At 41.1% G+C, this 18,184-nt stretch overlaps 1 protein-coding gene across 1 annotated transcript in view; it reads left to right on the top strand.

Annotated features, from left to right (window-relative positions):
- GCNT3 (glucosaminyl (N-acetyl) transferase 3, mucin type) overlaps positions 1 to 18,184 on the top strand; it is a 106,583-nt gene that overhangs the window by 43,115 nt on the left and 45,284 nt on the right. The window contains exon 2 of the mRNA XM_082617103.1: positions 1,968 to 2,108. The gene's annotated coding sequence lies outside the window, so the exon portion shown is untranslated. The remainder of the gene's footprint in view (positions 1 to 1,967; positions 2,109 to 18,184) is intronic.

Raw genomic sequence — 18,184 nt, forward strand, 5'->3', positions numbered from 1 at the left:
GGAGGCCCTGAAGTTGTCTTTTAAAGTTAGTGTTTTAATTTCCTTTGGATGAACACCCAGAAGTGGAATTGCTGGATCCTATAGTAGATCCATTTTTAAATTTTGAGGAACTTCCATACTGTTTTCCATAGTGGCTGCACCAATTTGTATTCCCACCAACAAATGCACAAGGGTTCTCTTTTCTCCACATCCTCCCCAGTATTTGTTATTTGTAGATTTTTTTTAAAAATATTTATTTATTTATTTATTTATTTATATTTTTGGCTGCCTTGGGTCTTTGTTGCTGCACGCGGGCTATTCTTTGTGTGGTTCGCAGGTTTCTCATTGCGGTGGCTTCTCTTGTTTCAGAGCACGGGCTCTAGGCGTGCAGGCTTCAGTAGTTGTGGCACTCAGGCTCAGTAGTTGTGGCTCGCAGGCTCTAGAGCGCAGGCTCAGTAGTTGTGGCGCACGGGCTTAGTTGCTCTGTGGCATGTGGGATCTTCCCGGACCAGGGCTCGAACCTGTGTCCCCTGCACTGGCAGGCGGATTCTTAACCACTGCACCACCAGCGAAGTCCCTAGATATTTTGATAATAGTCATTCTCACAGGTTTGAGCTGATATCTCACTGTTGTTTTGATTTGCATTTCTCTAATAATTAGCAGTGTTGAGCATCTTTTTGTGTACTTGTTAGCCATCTTTATTTCTTCTTCAGAAAAATGTCTATTTAGAACTACTGCCTGATTTTAATCAGACTTATTTTTTGCTATTGAGTTGCATGAGTTCTTTATAATAATGGATATTAACACTTTCCAGATATATGATTTGCAAATATTTTCTCCCATTCTGTAGGCTGCTTTTTCATTTTCTTGATGGTTTCCCTTGATGTGCAGAAGCTTTTTAGTCTGATGTAGTCCTACTTTTAAATGATTGCTCTTGTTGCCTTTGCTTTTGGTGTTAAATGCAAAACATCACTACCAAGATCATTGTCAAGGACCTTACCCCCTATGTTTTCTTCTAAAAGTTTTATGGTTTCAGGTCTTATGGTCAAGTCTTTAATCCATTTTGAGTTGATTTTTGTGTATGGTGTAAGACAGTGGTCCAGCAGCAGCAGGGGGAAAACATGGAAACTTTCTTCATGCATGTACAAAGGGTGTGATATTAACCAAAGGTGATGGTGAAATTTCTCTATGTGCTCACTCTGGGTGAGGGTGGTCTGTGGTGAAAACTGGAAGTGAATTCCTGAATTCTGGTGCCCAGAATGGGCCCACCATGGGCCAGGAGGTGTGTTAGGGAGGGAAGAACTTGTCCCTTCCCTGGCAGTTGTACCTCACCCAGAGACATTTGGGAAAAAAGTTTCCTGGTCCCCAGTCCTTGGTCCCCGATCTCCAGTCCCCACTCTCAGTCACGACCCCGAGCAGAGGGATGCGTACCAGGAGGGTCAGGAGCAGGCTGCGTGACTGGGAGTCCAGCAACGGGTCCCCATCAATCCTGATCTCAATATATGTAATATTGAAAAATGATCATCACAGTCATCTAGTTGACATCTCTTACCACACATAGTTACACAAGTTTTCTTCACGTCCTGCTGACTCTACTGTTGGTTGTCACGTCTTCTTCAATTTCTTTCATCAACCTTATAATTTTCAGTGTGCAAGTTTTTCACCTCCTTGGTTAAATTTATTCTTAGGTATTTTATTCCTTTTGATGCAATTGTAAATGGGATTTAAAATTTTTTCTTTTTCCGATAGTTCGTTATTAGTGTATAGAAATGCAGCTGATTTTTGTATAGTGATTTTGTATCCTGCAACTTTACTGAATTTGTTTATTCTAACAGTTTTTTGGTGGAGTCTTTAGAGTTTTCTCATATATTATAATGTCATCTGCAAATAGAGACAGTTTTACTTTCTTTTTGTTTGTTTGTTTGTTTTGTTGTTTTGTTTTTTTGCGGTATGCAGGCCTCTCACTGTTGTGGCCTCTCCCGTTGCAGAGCACAGGCTCCAGACGCGCAGGCTCAGTGGCCATAGCTCACAGGCCTAGCCGCTCCACAGCATGTGGGATCTTCCTGGACCGGGGCACGAACCCACGTCCCCTGCATCGTCAGGTGGACTCTCAACCACTGTGCCACCAGGTAAGCCCTACTTTCTTTTTGATTTGGTACCTTTTATTTCTTTTTCTTGTCTAATTGCTCTTGCTAGGACTACCAATACTGTATCAAATAAGTGGTGAGAGTTGGCATCTTTGTCTTGTTCCTGATCTTAGAGGAAAAGCTTTGAGCTTTTCCCTGTTGAGTATGATGTTAGCCATTGGCTTGTCATATGTGGCCTTTATTATGTTTTAGTACATTCCTTCTATACCCAATTTATTGAGAGTTTTTTTAAATCATAAATGAATGTTGAATTTTGTCAAATGCCTTTCCTTTGTCTGTTGAGATGATCATGTGATTTTTATCCTTCATTTTGTTAGTGTGGTGTATCACATTGATTGCTTTGTGGTTGTTGAACCATACTTGCATCCCTGGAATAAATCCCACTTGATTACAGTGTATGATCCTTTTAAAGTATTGTGAAATTTGGTTGGTTAATATTTTGTTGATGATTTTGCATCTGTGTTAATCAGGGATATTGGCCTGTAATTTTCTTTTCTTATAGTGACCTTATCAGATTTTGGTATACGGGTAATGCTGGCCACGTAAAATGAGTTTGGGAGTGTTCCTTCCTCGTCTATTTTTGGAAGAGTTTGGGAAGGACTGGTGTTAATTCTTCTTTGACTGTTTGGTAGAATTCACCAGTGAAGTCATGTGGTCCTGGATCACATGACTGTTGGGAGGTTTTGGATTACTGATTCACTCTCCTTACTGGTAGTTGGTCTGTTCAGATTTTCTATTTCTTCATGATTTAGTCTTGGTAGTTTGTATGTTTTTAGAAATTTATCCATTTGTTCTATGTTGTCCGATTTGTTGGTGTATAATATAGTAGTCTTTTATGATCCTTTGTATTTCTCTGGTGTCAGTTGTAATGTCTCCTCTTACAGTAATCTTTTTATTACTTTCAATGCTGTGGGCAGAAGTATTTCATCTTGGAAATGGACATGAAAAATTTAACAGAATATCTAGAAAAAGAATCTTGTGAAACTTTGACTTACTCGCCATTGCTCTGGAGGTCTCTCCTAAATTTGTTTGGCAAATTTTATGTCATGGGAAAAACAAGGGCAGTAGGGTCAGAAATCCCAAGACAGATTACAGGCGCCAACCTTGAAACAGCATATCTGAGTTGGGTAAAACACAAGTAACCCAGATGTCTCAAACTTCTCCAGCTGGTAGGGGTCACCTTCCCTTTTTACCCAGATAACACAATTCTCACCTCCATAACGGAGATAGAATTTCCCCTGGGTTCTCCTCCATGAGTATTTCAGAGACTGCCCAGATGCTATGAGCTTGTCTCCCTCTCTGTCCTGAGGTCGTGCTTGTGTCAGCCATGATTCTTGCTTCAGACACTCCCTGGGATACTCTAGCCATCACTAAATAGCCTTTCCAAGCAGTTGCTATCCCTGCCCCCAAGCAAGGACATAGGCTTTTCCCCTAATAAACAAAGCCTTGGGGATAATAGGAAGGGCCATTTGAAGGCTCATGCTCTCCCTTGACTCCTACTGGCTGTCTTGCTGCAGGAGCCGACTTGCTTCCTTTGATCCAGCCCCTTATCTTTCCTTTGCCCGGTAATGGCTCTGATATCAATTTCCAATGTGTGCGTTTTCCCTCACACCACCAAGAAATTTTCAAACACCAGGTGGGTGTCCTACAATTTAACTCAATTTGACACTATCTACCTGGAGATACAGTCATATCCCACAGGTTAAGGACTCAGTCTTACAAGATTTTCTCCCCTACATCGCCTTTCCACTTCAGACACCAATTGCAAGTCTAGGTTATCACCTGTGCTTCTGACCAACTGGCTTTAGATGGGAGGTTCCAATGACCCACTTCTTGAGTTTAATTAATTTTCTATAGTAGCTCATAGAATTCATACATCTTACTTACTATATTATTGGTTTATTATATAAGGATGGAACTCAGAAAGAGCGAGATGGAAGAGATGCATAGGGCAAGATATGGGGAAAGGGTTCAGAGCCTCCATGCCCTCTTCTGGTGTGCCATTTTCCCCAAATCTCCATGTGTTCACCAACCCAGAAGCTCTCTGAACCCTGTCCTTCTGGGATTTTATGGAGGCTTTACTACATAGGCATGATTTGATTAACTCATTGGCCATTGACAATCAATTCAGCCTCCACCTCCTCTCCCCTCCCCCAGGGGTCATGTCTGTGGGACTGAAAGTTCCAACTCTCTAATGTTATGGTTGGTGTTCCTGGCACCCAGCCCTCAACCTTCCAAAAGTAACTCCATTAACATAACAAAAGACACCTTTGCTGCTCTCAAAACTTAGAAAATTCTAAGGGTTTTAGGAGCCCAGTGCCAGAAAAGGGGATAAAGACCAAATATATATTTCTTATTATAAATCACAATATCACACCCAGGTAGGAGGAAATCCTCCCCTTCTGTCCTCAGCACCCCTTTGGATATATGGCTCTATCTTCAAGGATGACACCCCTTCAGATTCAAGCCTCCTATTCTTGGGCAGGATCTGGCTGTTTCCTTTGCAACTCTGAAATAGCCATGAAGTATTGCAGAATAAACGATTAACTTTAGCACCAAAGTTGAATGCTCCCTCTCCTTTAAACATAAGACTCCTGGCAGTTTCGGCATAGTGGTCTCCCTGGCTTCTAGCTATCAGACTGCCAGAATTGTTGGGTGCATCCGTCACTGTGTGGGTGCCTTGGGAGCTTGATTCCTCTGGTGGAAGGTGCAGGTGGCCACCGTAAGTTCACTTGCTTGAGGCTGAGGAGATGGGCTGACAGGAGTTCACCCAAGGAAAGAGAAGTTCAAGTGCAGGGCTGTGGCTGGGCGTGGGGTAAGAGGAGGAGTGTGGCAGTTGAGAGTACAGCACCGGTTCTCTGTGCCCGGGTCCAGTGCAGAGGATGAGGGAAAGAAACAGCAACAGTAACAACCAAACCAGAAGAGCTTGTTCGTTTGGTTAGGCACACAGTCTCGAAGAAGCTGAGCTTGTATCAAGCCCAGTTTAATGCCGTGGGGCACATAGGTGAAGGAAGCAATGAATTCTTCGGGTATATGTTCAAGACAGTCTCAGGGTGTCAGCAGGATAACCTCTGTGGGCCTGTGACCTGTGCCATCACCCAAGGCCCTGCACTGAGAAGGGCCCTGTGCTTTTGGTTTAATGCTCTCTGTCACTATTTTGAAATTCTTAATACTTTTGTTTCCTTGGCAAGGGGCCCTGTCTTATCTAGGCCACGCAAATTATGTAGCCAGTCCTGGGTGTCAATAAGAGATGAGAGATGGTGCCAGCACCGTTACACTCCATTTGCCAGCAGTAGCTAAAATGAGCTGTCTTTGTGGAACATTGGAGGCTCTGGCCTCAGACATCACCACAGGGTCCCCTGGCAGTCCTGGCTCAGCATTTTGTCAGCTCAGCACTATTTTAAAGACATCTGCGACTTTGAAGGCACAAGTAGCTTTAGGGGCAGTGAGCGACAGGGACTTGGCATGGGCGACAATGCCATTAACAGGTGACACCAGCTACAGTGGAAGCCATGAGGTTCTTGCAGGTAGCTCTTCAGCCAGGGTACGGTTCAAAAGAGCGGTTGAAGAAAGGAGAATATGGCATCCCAGTGAGCACAGGACACACTCTCAGGGATGACTTTAAAGGGCAAAGGGTGGTGGTCCTGGTCCCCAAAGCTTGTGGGATTTGGAGCCAGAGACAGACTTCTAAAAATTTCATTTTTACCTCAAAACTGGTGCAGCCTGGGGAAACTGGTGTGATACATGAAAAGTGTAGATTCCAGTATAGATCTGTTCACCAAATTCTGCAACTGATCCTTACCAGACCCTAGAAAAGAGGAAACCTCCAACCCATTGCTATATTTGTAGTGGGGATAAACATAGTTCCAGACTCTAGGCCAAAACGAAGGAGTAATGACGGTAATATCAGTTTATGCTCACGTGCCATTATTGTTTCAAAGTGTTTTCATAAACTTTGACATAAATGAGCAAGAGAACAAGCCTATGAGGCAGGTCAGGTAGAGATTATGGCCACTGAGGCTGAAAACACCTGATGTGCACACTCTGACCCTGCAGGTAGAATGTGGGTGAGTCTGTGTTCTTGCCTCTCCAGACTGGCTAGGGAAGTGCTTTCTTTATTCAGGCAACCTGGAACCTGGAATAGAAACTGGGGTACAAAGAAGACATTGAGTAAATCCTTGCCAATTTCACTGAACTTGAAGTGAAATGATAACATGTGGAATCTAGTCCCTAATTTTCTGGTTGAGACTTGATGATACAAAGAACTGTAATGCTTCATGGTTGTTGGGGAGTGAGGTCTTATTAAGAAAAACTATGTAAAACTGAGAAATGAGGCAAAGAGTGCTGCATGCCCTTTCAAAATCATATTAGTCACTAAAGCATTGTCTAACACACTTGCTAAGTCATCTGATTCTAAGAGGTGAGAGTTTAGCCTGTTACTTATGACTGATTAGGGCCCAGAGTCCATGAAATTAATGTTAACTTGTGGATTTTTGTCTTGAATAGATGCAAATGATTTTGTCTGTTAGAAAAGATAACCTGAAAACTTACAGTTGATATATCTTGTACGACATTAACCAGAAGGTTTATTTTGGCATTCTTTTTTCCCTTAATTATATATTTACCAATCCTATCCTCCTTGGAACCAGCTCTAATATCCTGCTGATTCCCTTATTAATGAGTTAAGTATGTCTTTGACCTATACTCACTATTAATTTATGTCATGTCTTAAACTTCTTGAAATTTATATTTTGATAGTTCAAACCCATATTACTAAAATTTCACTTGGACTAACTTATATTTTGAATTTTTTTTATATTTTGGATTTTTTTAAATGCAACTACCTTAAAAATATCAGATTTGTCCATTACTATTCTATTCTTTGGTACATATAAATTTCCAAGAAATAGTTGTTGAGAATTGTAATCACATCAGCATTGCATCAATAACATTGGATTTCATCATTTTTTGATAGTAAATGTGCTCTAAAAAACCTTCATTTTGAAGGATTTTGCGGACACAAAATGTGGACAGAATAGTGAAATGAACCTCCATGAACCCATCATGCAGCTTCAGTATTTGTTAACCCATTGACCAGTCTTGTCCTATTCATACCTCAATTCACTATTAATTTGAAGCATTCCCAGATATGACACCATCTTATTTGTAAATATATTCTTAAATTAGGACATAAAAGCAAGACACAGTTCACTTATTTGAGTCATTGTTTTGGGCTACCTCTATTGAAATTCCTTGTCAATAGATCAAATCTCAAATAATCACATACTAGGTTTGCTCAGATAAAGCTAAATGTCTTTCAGTTGACATAACATGAAAATATTTCTCTCACTGTCATTAGAAAACATTGCCTAGGAAAAATTCACTAATAAATGGATCTGATTTTGAAACTATACACATTATATATATATGTAACATTATCAAACATGGTCATGTTGACTTAAATATTTTTGTTTGTTTTAAATTTTTAAGTAATAAAGAATAAGGGTAATAGGAAAAAAACAAAACAAAAAGAGGAACTTATCTGTAGTTTCTTAACTTACGAGATAGAGTAGAGTAGTATAATGGAACTACTCTAGTAATACAGTTGACCTTTGAAAAACATGGGTTTGAACTGTGGGGTTGCACTTATATTTTTTCACTAAGTATATTGGAAAATTTTTTGGAGATGAGCAACAATTTGAAAAAGCTAGCAGGTGAATAGTGTAGCTTTCTCTCTCCCTTGGAGAAACAGTGTATCAGCCTGTCATCAAAGGTAAGTGTTTTTTTTAAAAAAAAGTAACACTCTTTCCAATACTTTTTTATGAATATCACTGTAATGCAGTGTGCCATAAAAATTGTATAATGGGGCTTCTCTGGTGGCGCAGTGGTTGGGAGTCTGCCTGCCGATGCAGGGGACGTGGGTTTGTGCCCCGATCCGGGAGGATCCCGGAGCGGCTGGGCCCATGAGCCATGGCCACGGAGCCTGTGCTCCGTGAAGGGAGGGGCCATGGCAGTGAGAGGCCCGCGTACCGCAAAAAAAAAAAAAAAAAAAGAAAAATTGTATAATAATTTGTTTATTAGGGTATAGGCTAGGCTATCGTGAAACAAGTATATTGATTATACTAGGCTACCATAAAGCAATCATACTGCTGCTGCTTTGTTATCAGTGCATGAATCATTACACCTGTAAATATGAATTTCTTTTTCACATTAGCTTTTCACTTTTGATGTCTCATGTTAGTAATACATATAACATCTACAGTATTTTGTATCATATGAGGCAATATTGATGTAGGTACTGACAAACAGACGATTCATCTTGTAAACAGACAATGTAAACTTACATTATAGTACTGTAATTTTTGATACTGTATTTTCTCTTCCTTATGATTTTCTTAATGTTTTCTTTTCACTAGTTTACTTTCTTGTAAGAATATACAAAATATATGTTAATTGACTGTTTATATTATCGGTAAAGCTTCTGGTCAACAGTACGCTATTAGTAGTTAACTTTTGGGGGAGTCAAAAGTTATACGCAGGGCATCCCTGGTGGCGCAGTGGTTGAGAGTCCGCCTGCCGATGCAGGGGATACGGGTTCGTGCCCCGGTCTGGGAGGATCCCATATGCCGCGGAGCGGCTGGGCCCGTGAGCCATGGCCGCTGGGCCTGCGCATCCGGAGCCTGTGCTCCGCAACGGGAGAGGCCACAACAGTGAGAGGCCCGCATACCGCAAAAAGAAAAAAAAAAAAAAAAAAAAAAGTTATACGCAAATTTTAAACCACGAGGGTAGTAACACTCCTAAACCCCATATTGTTCAAGGGTCAACAGTGTAAGAGTAGTAAAGGAGTATCAGGGAGATACAGAACCAGATGGCATGGGGTCAAGTCCTGGTCCTACCACTAAGCAGCTGTGTAACCTTTAACAATTTAACCTCTCTGTGTCCTCAGCCACAAAACGGGGAAATGGTAGTACCTACCTTGTTAGGAGGTTGTTACGAGGATTAAGTTATATTTCTAAAGCTCTTAGCCCAGGGCCTAGCATGTGGCAAGCACCAATTAAATATTAATAACAAAAGAGAATGATGCTCATTTTTTGTTTCTCTTCCAGACCTCACCCAGACATGCAATTTACATTCTCATGATTATAGTGTGTGTACAGTTTTGTAATCTGTATTTTTTTCTATCTATACTGTCTTTATTTTCTAATTACTATCATATGCACTACCCTATGTGTCTAATGAACTCTCACAATAATAATGTTAAGTAGTTTAATATTTCATAATGATGTGGCCTGCTTTATTAACCTCTTCCTGTAGTATAGGTATTTAGGTTATTTCCAGTGTCTTGCCATTATACAAAGGTTAGATCTTTGTGTGGGAGTGACAGGGGAAAATGAGGAGTTCCAGGAATGGGTAGGGGAAACCAAAAAGGAGGAAAAGGTTGTTGATGGGGGGAAGGTGGGAAAAGTGCTCCTAAGCACCCCCATCCTCACCTATGTAAAAATAGAAAAAGTTAGGTGCTCCAAAAATAGTAACAGAGGTCGATCTGGCTAACAGGGGCCTTAGAGGCCACATCCACTGAACCTGGAACCAGAAGATCCGTCTGAGTGCTGGGACCCCAGCCCACCAACAGTGTAGTACTCAGCCCCTCTGCATCCTGGTGGTCTCACCTCAGCCCAGGGATCCCAACCTGCCCCACAGGATTATGGGAACCTGGAGAGCAGCCAAAACACTGAACATATGGAAGGGATTGTTCTGACCATTGAACCTGCCATCTAGATGGGGTTGTTAAATGACTTCAGGAACCATTTCACTGCTCCCAGGAGCAGTGGGGTGACAGGAGAGAGACAGGGATTGTGCCACCCATGGAGTAATAGAGAACTGAAGCAGGGAGGCCCACGGCCAGCTCCTCTGACCCCTGACCCAGAGAGGCCCCGCGCCATGGCTTTACCTGAGGCTGGCCAGGACCAGCTCTGTCTACGAAACTACCTTTGGCATAAATTCTAGAAATGGCAAATCCCTGCTCCGAAAACTTTGGTTCCAGTCCTCCGCTGTATGCACTGGCTTTGCCATACTCTTTGCGTGTTCTCGAATCAGGGAATTGAGGTTGGTCAACCCTGGGGGTTCCCAGCCTGGACAAAAGAAGCCCTCACTGAGTATCACATTTTTTTTCAAGTAGTGAAGGGTTTTGTAAAAATTCATGCATAGTTCATATAACTCCATAAGTGACTCACTTTTCTCTTTCTATAGAAAATAATCTTGACACCATCGAACCAAACTAACGTGAGGCTTCGCCTTTGCCCTGACCTGTTACCACACACAGGAAAGAGACCTGGGGGAGGGAGGGGGAGGGTCCCGTGCCATTTCCCCCCTTCTGCTTCTCTCCCTCCTCCTCCTCCGCTTTTCTCTCCTCTTGGTAGACTCCTTACTGGGTTTTAAAAACTTTTTAGGTTGTAATGAAAATACATTCAAACTGCTTTTCATTTTTAATAAAAAAAAATATGTTCAGACTAACAGAAAAGTTGTAAAAATAGTACCAAAAAATCCCATATGTTTCACTCAGTTTCTCCAAATGTTAACATTTCACTACTTTTGCTTTATTGTTTTTTCTCTCTGTCTCCCTCCCTTTCCCCAACTCCCTGGACACACGAAAATACTGTTTTTTGGTGTTCTTTTTTTTCTGTGCATAATTTGAGAGTAGTTTACATACTCATACCCCTGATCCCTATCCCTTAAGACTGACTTCACTGCGTTGTGTTTTTTTTGTGTGTGTTTTTTTTTTTTGCGGTATGTGGGCCTCTCACTGCCGTGGTCTCTCCTGTTGCGGAGCACAGGCTCCGGATGCGCAGGCTCAGTGGCCATGGCTCACGGGCCCAGCCGCTCCGTGGCATGTGGGATCTTCCCGGACCGGGGCACGAACCCATGTCCCCTGCCATCGGCAGGCGGACTCTCAACCACTGCGCCACCAGGGAAGCCCCACTGTGTATTTTGTAATAAGAATATCCTCTTCCATGACCACAGCACAGATAGCAAGTTCAGGAAATCTGACCTCCATACTGCATGTTTATCTAACCTATAGTCCATATTCTAATTTTGTCAGTTTTTCCATTAGTGTTCTTTACAGCACATTTTTATTTATAGTGCATTTTTCTATCCAGTATTTTTCCTGTCCCAGTGCAGGATCATGTGTTACATTTTGCTGTCCAATCTCTTTAGGCTCCTTTAATCTGGAATGCTTGCTCAGCCTTTCTTTAGCTTTCAAAACATTGACTTTTTTTTTTTTTTTAAATGCAGGCTATTTATGTTACAGAATATTTCTCAATTTGGGAATACCTGATGTTTCCTCCTCACTATAGTCAGGTCTGACTGGAACATTATGTAAGAGAGTGTGTGTCCTTCCCAGGATGTTGCATCTGGAAGCAAGTTATGTCTATTTGCCCCTCACTGGTTGTGATAATTATCACCAGGTCTGGGTGTCAAGGTGTTGTCTGGTTTCTCCACTGTGTTAATTATTTTACCCCTTGCAATCGATAAATAATCTGTGTGGGCACTTTAAGATCATGCAGATATCCAGTTCCTCTTCAAATTTTCTACCCTGTATTTAGAATCTGCCCTATATTTAGAAACCATTGATGATCCCTGCATAGACCAACCTTTAATGTAATAGTTGCAAAATGATGATTTTCCCACTCTACCACTCCCTGCACATTTATCAGCTGGTATTCTACTGTAGGGAAGCGTACTCCCTCCTCTCTCATTTGCCTGCTTGCCTGTGTGTCTGTCCATCCACCCATCCATCTACCCATCATCTATTGATCTCTTTTATGAATATGAACCTATGGATTCCTATTTTATTCAATTTGTTATACTCCATCACTGTTCTAATATATATATATATATATATAATATTATTTGGCTGCGACAGGTTTTAGTTGCAGCACGTGGGATCTTTCGTTGCGGCACGTGGGCTTTTCTCTTGTTGTGGGGCACGGGCTCCAGAGTGTGCAGGCTCTCTAGATGCAGCACGCAGGCTCAGTAGTTGTGGCACGTAGGCTTAGTTGCCCTGTGGCATGTGGGATCTTAGTTCCCTGACCAGGGATCGAACCTGCCTCCCCTGCACTGGAAGGCGAATTCTTAACCACTGGATCACCAGGGAAATCCCTGTTCTAATATATTTTAATGCTCAGTTGTTTGAGATAACTCCCTTCAAGTTGATTCCTGTATCCTCTTAACACGCTTCCATTATGCTTTGCGTACTCTCTTACTTTCTGGCACAATAAGATATTCCAGTCTTATGTTGTGCCTTCCTTAACCCAGCCCTAGAATCATCCACTTCTCCAAGGAGCCCTGATTCCTTTTAGGGGAGAAGCAATGTTTAGAAGCCAAGATCTGGGCACTAGCTGTGCTCATGGTTTGGGGGGTATCATTGTTCGCAGGCTCTGTCCATGGATTGAGCTAAGGAAAATATGTATATACCTAATGTTTGATTCATGATTTCTAAAATTACATACCCAGATTCTAGAAACCATGAATTCACTTTGGTACTTTGAATTTTACCCCACAAAGGTCCTTCTTTTCCTTTTTTCATTCCACATTTATATTTCCCTTCTTCCACAGTGGGAACACTGGCTGCCAACAATGTCAACATATTTTTCATGTTGCTTATTTGCTCAGTCCTACAGTGTGCATAAAATAATTTTAGATTTTCACACTCAACCGCTGTGTAAAACAAACTTCCTAGAAATAATTCAAGATTTGTTTGCAGTTCCTTTGTCTTTAGCCTAAAGGTACATAGTCAAAGTACTGCATTCAAAGTCATTTGGATTATTTCTCCTCACCATCTTCATTGGTTATGTTACTCATTTGAAATACAATGGGGTTTATGTATTTCTGTTTGTCTTTAGTCTTATTCCCCCCACCCTCATCTATTTAATTTTATTTTTTGAACATATGGAACATTATCATACTTCCAACAGTCAAAACTGTTCAAAAATACACACTCAGAGAGAAGTGTCCCTTTCTCCCATATACTTTCCGTCTTTTCCCTCTTCCACCTTTCCTTTCAGGCTAGCCAATTTCATTACTTCTTTTTCTATATTATATTTTAAAAAGTAGATACATATATTTTTTCTTTTTTGCCTTCTTTTCTTACAAAGAAAAGGTAGTATTCAATATATACTTTTTGGTTTTTTTTGTTTGTTTGTTTTTTCTTTTTTTTTTTATTAGTTTCTGCTTTATAACAAAGTGAATCAGTCATACATATACATCTGTTCCCACATCCCTTCCCTCATGCATCTCCCTCCCTCCCACCCTCCCCATCCCACCCCTCCGGGCGGTCACAAAGCACCGAGCTGATCTCACTGTGCTCTGCGGCTGCTTCCCACTATCTATCTACCTTATGTTTGGCAGTATATATATGTCCATGCCTCTCTTTCGCTTTGTCACAGCTTACCCTTCCCCCTCCCCATATCCTCAAGTCCATTCTCAAGTAGGTCTGTGTCTTTATTCCTGTTTTACCCCTAGGTTCTTCATGACATTTTTTTTTTAATTCCGTATATATGTGTTAGCATACGGTATTTGTCTTTCTCTTTCTGACTTACTTCACTCTGTATGACAGACTCTAGGTCTATCCACCTCATTACAAATAGCTCAGTTTCGTTTCTTTTTATGGCTGAGTAATATTCCATTGTATATATGTGCCACATCTTCTTTATCCATTCATCCGATGATGGACACTTAGGTTGTTTCCAGCTCCGGGCTATTGTGAATAGAGCTGCAATGAACATTTTGGTACATGTCTCTTTTTGAATTATGGTTTTCTCAGGGTATATGCCTAGTAGTGGGATTGCTGGGTCATATGGTAGTTCTATTTTTAGTTTTTTAAGGAACCTCCATACTGTTCTCCATAGTGGCTGTACCAATTCACATTCCCACCAGCAGTGCTTTTTTCACTTGACTGTATATCCTGGAAATCATTCTATATTAGTTTAAGGAGGTCTTCCTCATTCCTTTTTACAGCTGCAGAATATTCCTTGTGTTGATGTATCACAGTACAAACATCTCCTATATTTGGCCACTTACATAGTAATTTGCAATTATAAATAATACTGTACTAAATAGCTTTGTACATTTGTATTTTCAAATTACTGAGTATATAACTTCAGGGCAAATTCCTAGTAGTGAAAATTGTTACATCAAAAGATAAATGTATGTAATTTTGTTAGATACTGTCAAATTCCTCTCTCAAACAGATTACACCATTTTGCATTCCCACCAGAAATATTTGAGAGGGTCTGTTTCCCCATAGACTCATCAACATATGTTTTATCAAGGTCTGGAGTTGTTAACTGGTATACTTCTTATGAGTGAAGTCAAATATCTTTTCACATATTTAAGGGCCATTTTTATAGCATTTGATTTTTCTGTTTCTGTCTTTTATTTTTCTATAAAATGTTTGGTCTCTTTTCCTTCTATTTAAAAATTGATGTATTATGGATATTAGTCCTTTAATTGTGATATATGTTGCAACTATTTCCTACCTATTTATCTTTTTACCTTGCTTTTGGTCTACTTTTCCTATGCAAAGCTTTTTATATTTATGTAGTTAAATGTATCAGTCTTTTCTTTTACGGCACATGGGTTTTGAGTCAGTAATAGAAAGTCTTTCCCTATACCCAGATTATATAGGAATTTATTTATCTTCTACCTTCTATCTTTATTTGAAAAGTTTCTTTACGATTAGATCTCATATTTTAAAATATTTTATTGAGGTATAATTGATATATAGTAAACTGCTCATTCTTACATGTATCATTCTGTCAGGTTTGATGAATGGATATCAAGGCACAGAACACTTCCGTTGCCCTCTCTCTTTTCAAAGATGTCAGACCTGCTTTGTGGCCCAAAGGCTCTCCCTACCTAGTCTGCCTCCTTCCCCTTTATCCATCACAGGCATTTCCCCCAACAAAGCTTATAGATATCTAATCTTGTATTGTTTCTGTTTCTTGGAGGACTTGCACTGACAGAAATGACCAGTCCCAAAGGGGGACTTTGTGCTTCCATCCTCACAGCTCTGGGTCCTACGGGGCTGGAGGTTCTGGTTCCTATTAGGGATGGACTCTTGTTGGGAGAAAAAGCCTATAATCTATACCAGTCACCAAGACCCTCTGAACTACTTGAGTTCAAGGACAGTTGGTGAGAAGAGGAGTCATCATCTTAGCAGGAGTATTGACCCTGATCATTAGAAAGAGTCAAGGCTACTTTCACACAATAGGGGCAGGTAGAAATATGTATAGAGACTCTGGGTGCTTCCCTCCCCTCATTGTAACATGAACCAACATAAGAAGGGTCTGATTACCAAAAGTGCAGATCCTAGAAAGTGAAGGTTTGTGTCACATCATCAATAAGACACCAAGGACTATGAGGTGATAGATGAAGGTGAAGGAAATTTAGAGTAGACTGTAGATAAAGGACTGAGTGAGTACGAGGTCCATTGCTGAGATGGACCAAAGGGGGTCTAATTCATCCTGCCAATCTTCTCATTTAAGTTTCCTCTCAGGAAGAGAGGCCCACAGGAACCTTGGAAGCTTGCTTCCTGAACAAGTTTAAGAAGTGGCTATGTATTGGCCAAGGAGCACCCCACTCAGATCACCTGTTAAGAGAAGCTGCTGGGGAGGATGGTTGCCGGCAGCCCCAGATGCTGCCCCGTGAATGTTGAAGCTGCACTTCTCCAAGGCTGCTTCCAACCTATGGGCTGCACACAGTGGGGGTATGTGTGCCCACAGATTCCTGCCAAGCATGGGACTCCTCCATCAGGCAACTTTGACTCCCCATCATCCTTGCCAAAAGTTTCTCAGAACCGCACTGTGGGCTGACGCTCTTCCTACATAATCCTTCCTTCTCTCTCTCTTTGACAATAGGACCTAGACTGCTGTTTGAAAGCGCCCCCGTCCCCTTTATTCTTCACAGGGAACTTCCCCAATAATGATTGTCTTGCATGTTCAATTCCATTGTAGTGTCAGCAGCTCAAAGGACCTGAACCAACACTTTGAGGTTGCTGAAACTGAGCAGTTGATTCTCTTCTGTATTTAAAATTTCCCCTCCCTAAGGGAATGTGGGGATATATGTATACATATAGCTGATTCACTCTGTTATACAGCAGAAACTAGCACAACATTGTAAAGCAATTATACTCCAATAAAAATGTTTAAAAAAATTGCCCCTCCCTAGGGCCTGGAGGCGATGCCATTTCTCATGTAATTTCTTTCCAAAGCATAGTTGTCCCTCTCTCCAATCTCCAAGAGGGTAATTATCTTCCTTCTGTGGTCTCTTCTATGAGTCAGACAGAATCCTGGCCCATCCTTCTCACCTGTCCTCTAGACAAGCCCAAACAGGGCAGCAGCCCAGAGCTCACACAGAGACCGCACACGAAGCAGTCACCTTACACCAGTCATGGAAACCACCTTGGAGGGCTCAGCTACTGAGTGGAAGGCTCACACTCATACACAGTTTGAAACATAAACTCAGGAGAGCTGGTGTTTCCTAGAAATTAGGGTTCCTACATTATTCTTTCAGGAATCATTGAATTATATAGACTTCAGAGTCTATCTATCCCAAGTCTGTATACTTTGATTTACAAAGGGCCTACATTCTTGAACAGCTCTACAATATTATATATATACACAAATAAATACTTACACACAAATATATATAATGGTTATATATGTAACTTATGTGTAATTTACATAATTGCATAGAAAATACACACCCCGTATACAGTATAGAATTACATCTTTATAGAAGTTTCACAAACATCCCTTTCCTCTTTTTTCTCTTTGTATCCTAACAGGACAGTATCAAAAACTTCGAAGTACAGTAATATGGTCTGTTCAAAATCATGTATAACTAGAATAATAAAATAATCTTCCTTTATCTCTGCCCACAAACACATCCTCAGAAAACATAAAGATGATATTGGACTAAAAATGTAATCCTATTTTTATGGTCAAAATCTGAAAGTTTGGACTTTAAGATTTTCAGGTGGAGGACATTATCCTAATTGAATTATGCCCATTTTGGAAAGCAGAGATCAAAGGAAAAAAACTAAAGCTGCTTTGTGTAATAATGTGAGCTATTGGCTATATCTTGAGAGGAAGTTACCTTGCAAAGAATGAGTCAGTTGGGAGATGGATTCTCTTCCGCCTTTGGGATTTATACTATATTGTCTCAGAACTATTATTTCTCCATGTTGTTCTGTGCTGGACTGCTGAGAGAGGAGAGTGGACTGTCTGAAAATTAAAACTGGGGAGTCTATTCTGAAGGGTTGGGGGTGATAATTGCCTTCACTGAATGTCCTGCTGAGCCACGAACCCTGTGAATCACACACACTCTGACTTGTGATTCCGGATTGAGACTCTGGAAAATGTATAGCAAGTGGAGGACAGGGGATACTGAAGTAAAATCAATCCCTACAGATAGGAGGCCTGGTTATTTTGGACAGAAGGCAGAGGCAATATGAAGTGGGCAAGAGATCCAAATTAGGACTTGGGGAGTGCTTTGAGAGAATTTTAACTTCCTGGGTGCAAAGTTAGAATCACACCACTTATAGATTGAATTCCTTTGAGTTTCTTCCAAATCTTTCAGGAAAGCCTAATACACAAGGACAATATTGTGTGGTGGTTGTTTCTTGGAGGACAATGAAGTCAACCTTCTTCCTGGTGCCTGAGGACAGGGAGTGCCATCTTCTCATGGAAAGTAAAGCTCTAGGCAGTGGCTGTGGGGACTGTCCACAGCAGAGCCAGGAGCAGGGCTGAAGAACCACTCACAGTTGGGGCGCTGCTCATGAGAGATACCAGGTAGAAACTCTGACTCCCTGATATTTACCAGGAAATGAGAACCCAATCTGGAGGTCATCATTAATGGTCTCCACAGGGTCAGAAACACCCATATCAGTCACATGAGCCTGTGTGAGCAAAAGAACGGCACTATTGACCGTAGTACTCTGCACGACTTTGGGTGACAAAAAGTAGGTCAGCCTGTTCCATGGTTTGCCGTGCGACAAA

This window comes from Mesoplodon mirus, assembly GCF_964341445.2.
Source record: "Mesoplodon mirus genome assembly, chromosome: 4".
NCBI classification, from domain to species: domain Eukaryota; kingdom Metazoa; phylum Chordata; class Mammalia; order Artiodactyla; family Ziphiidae; genus Mesoplodon; species Mesoplodon mirus.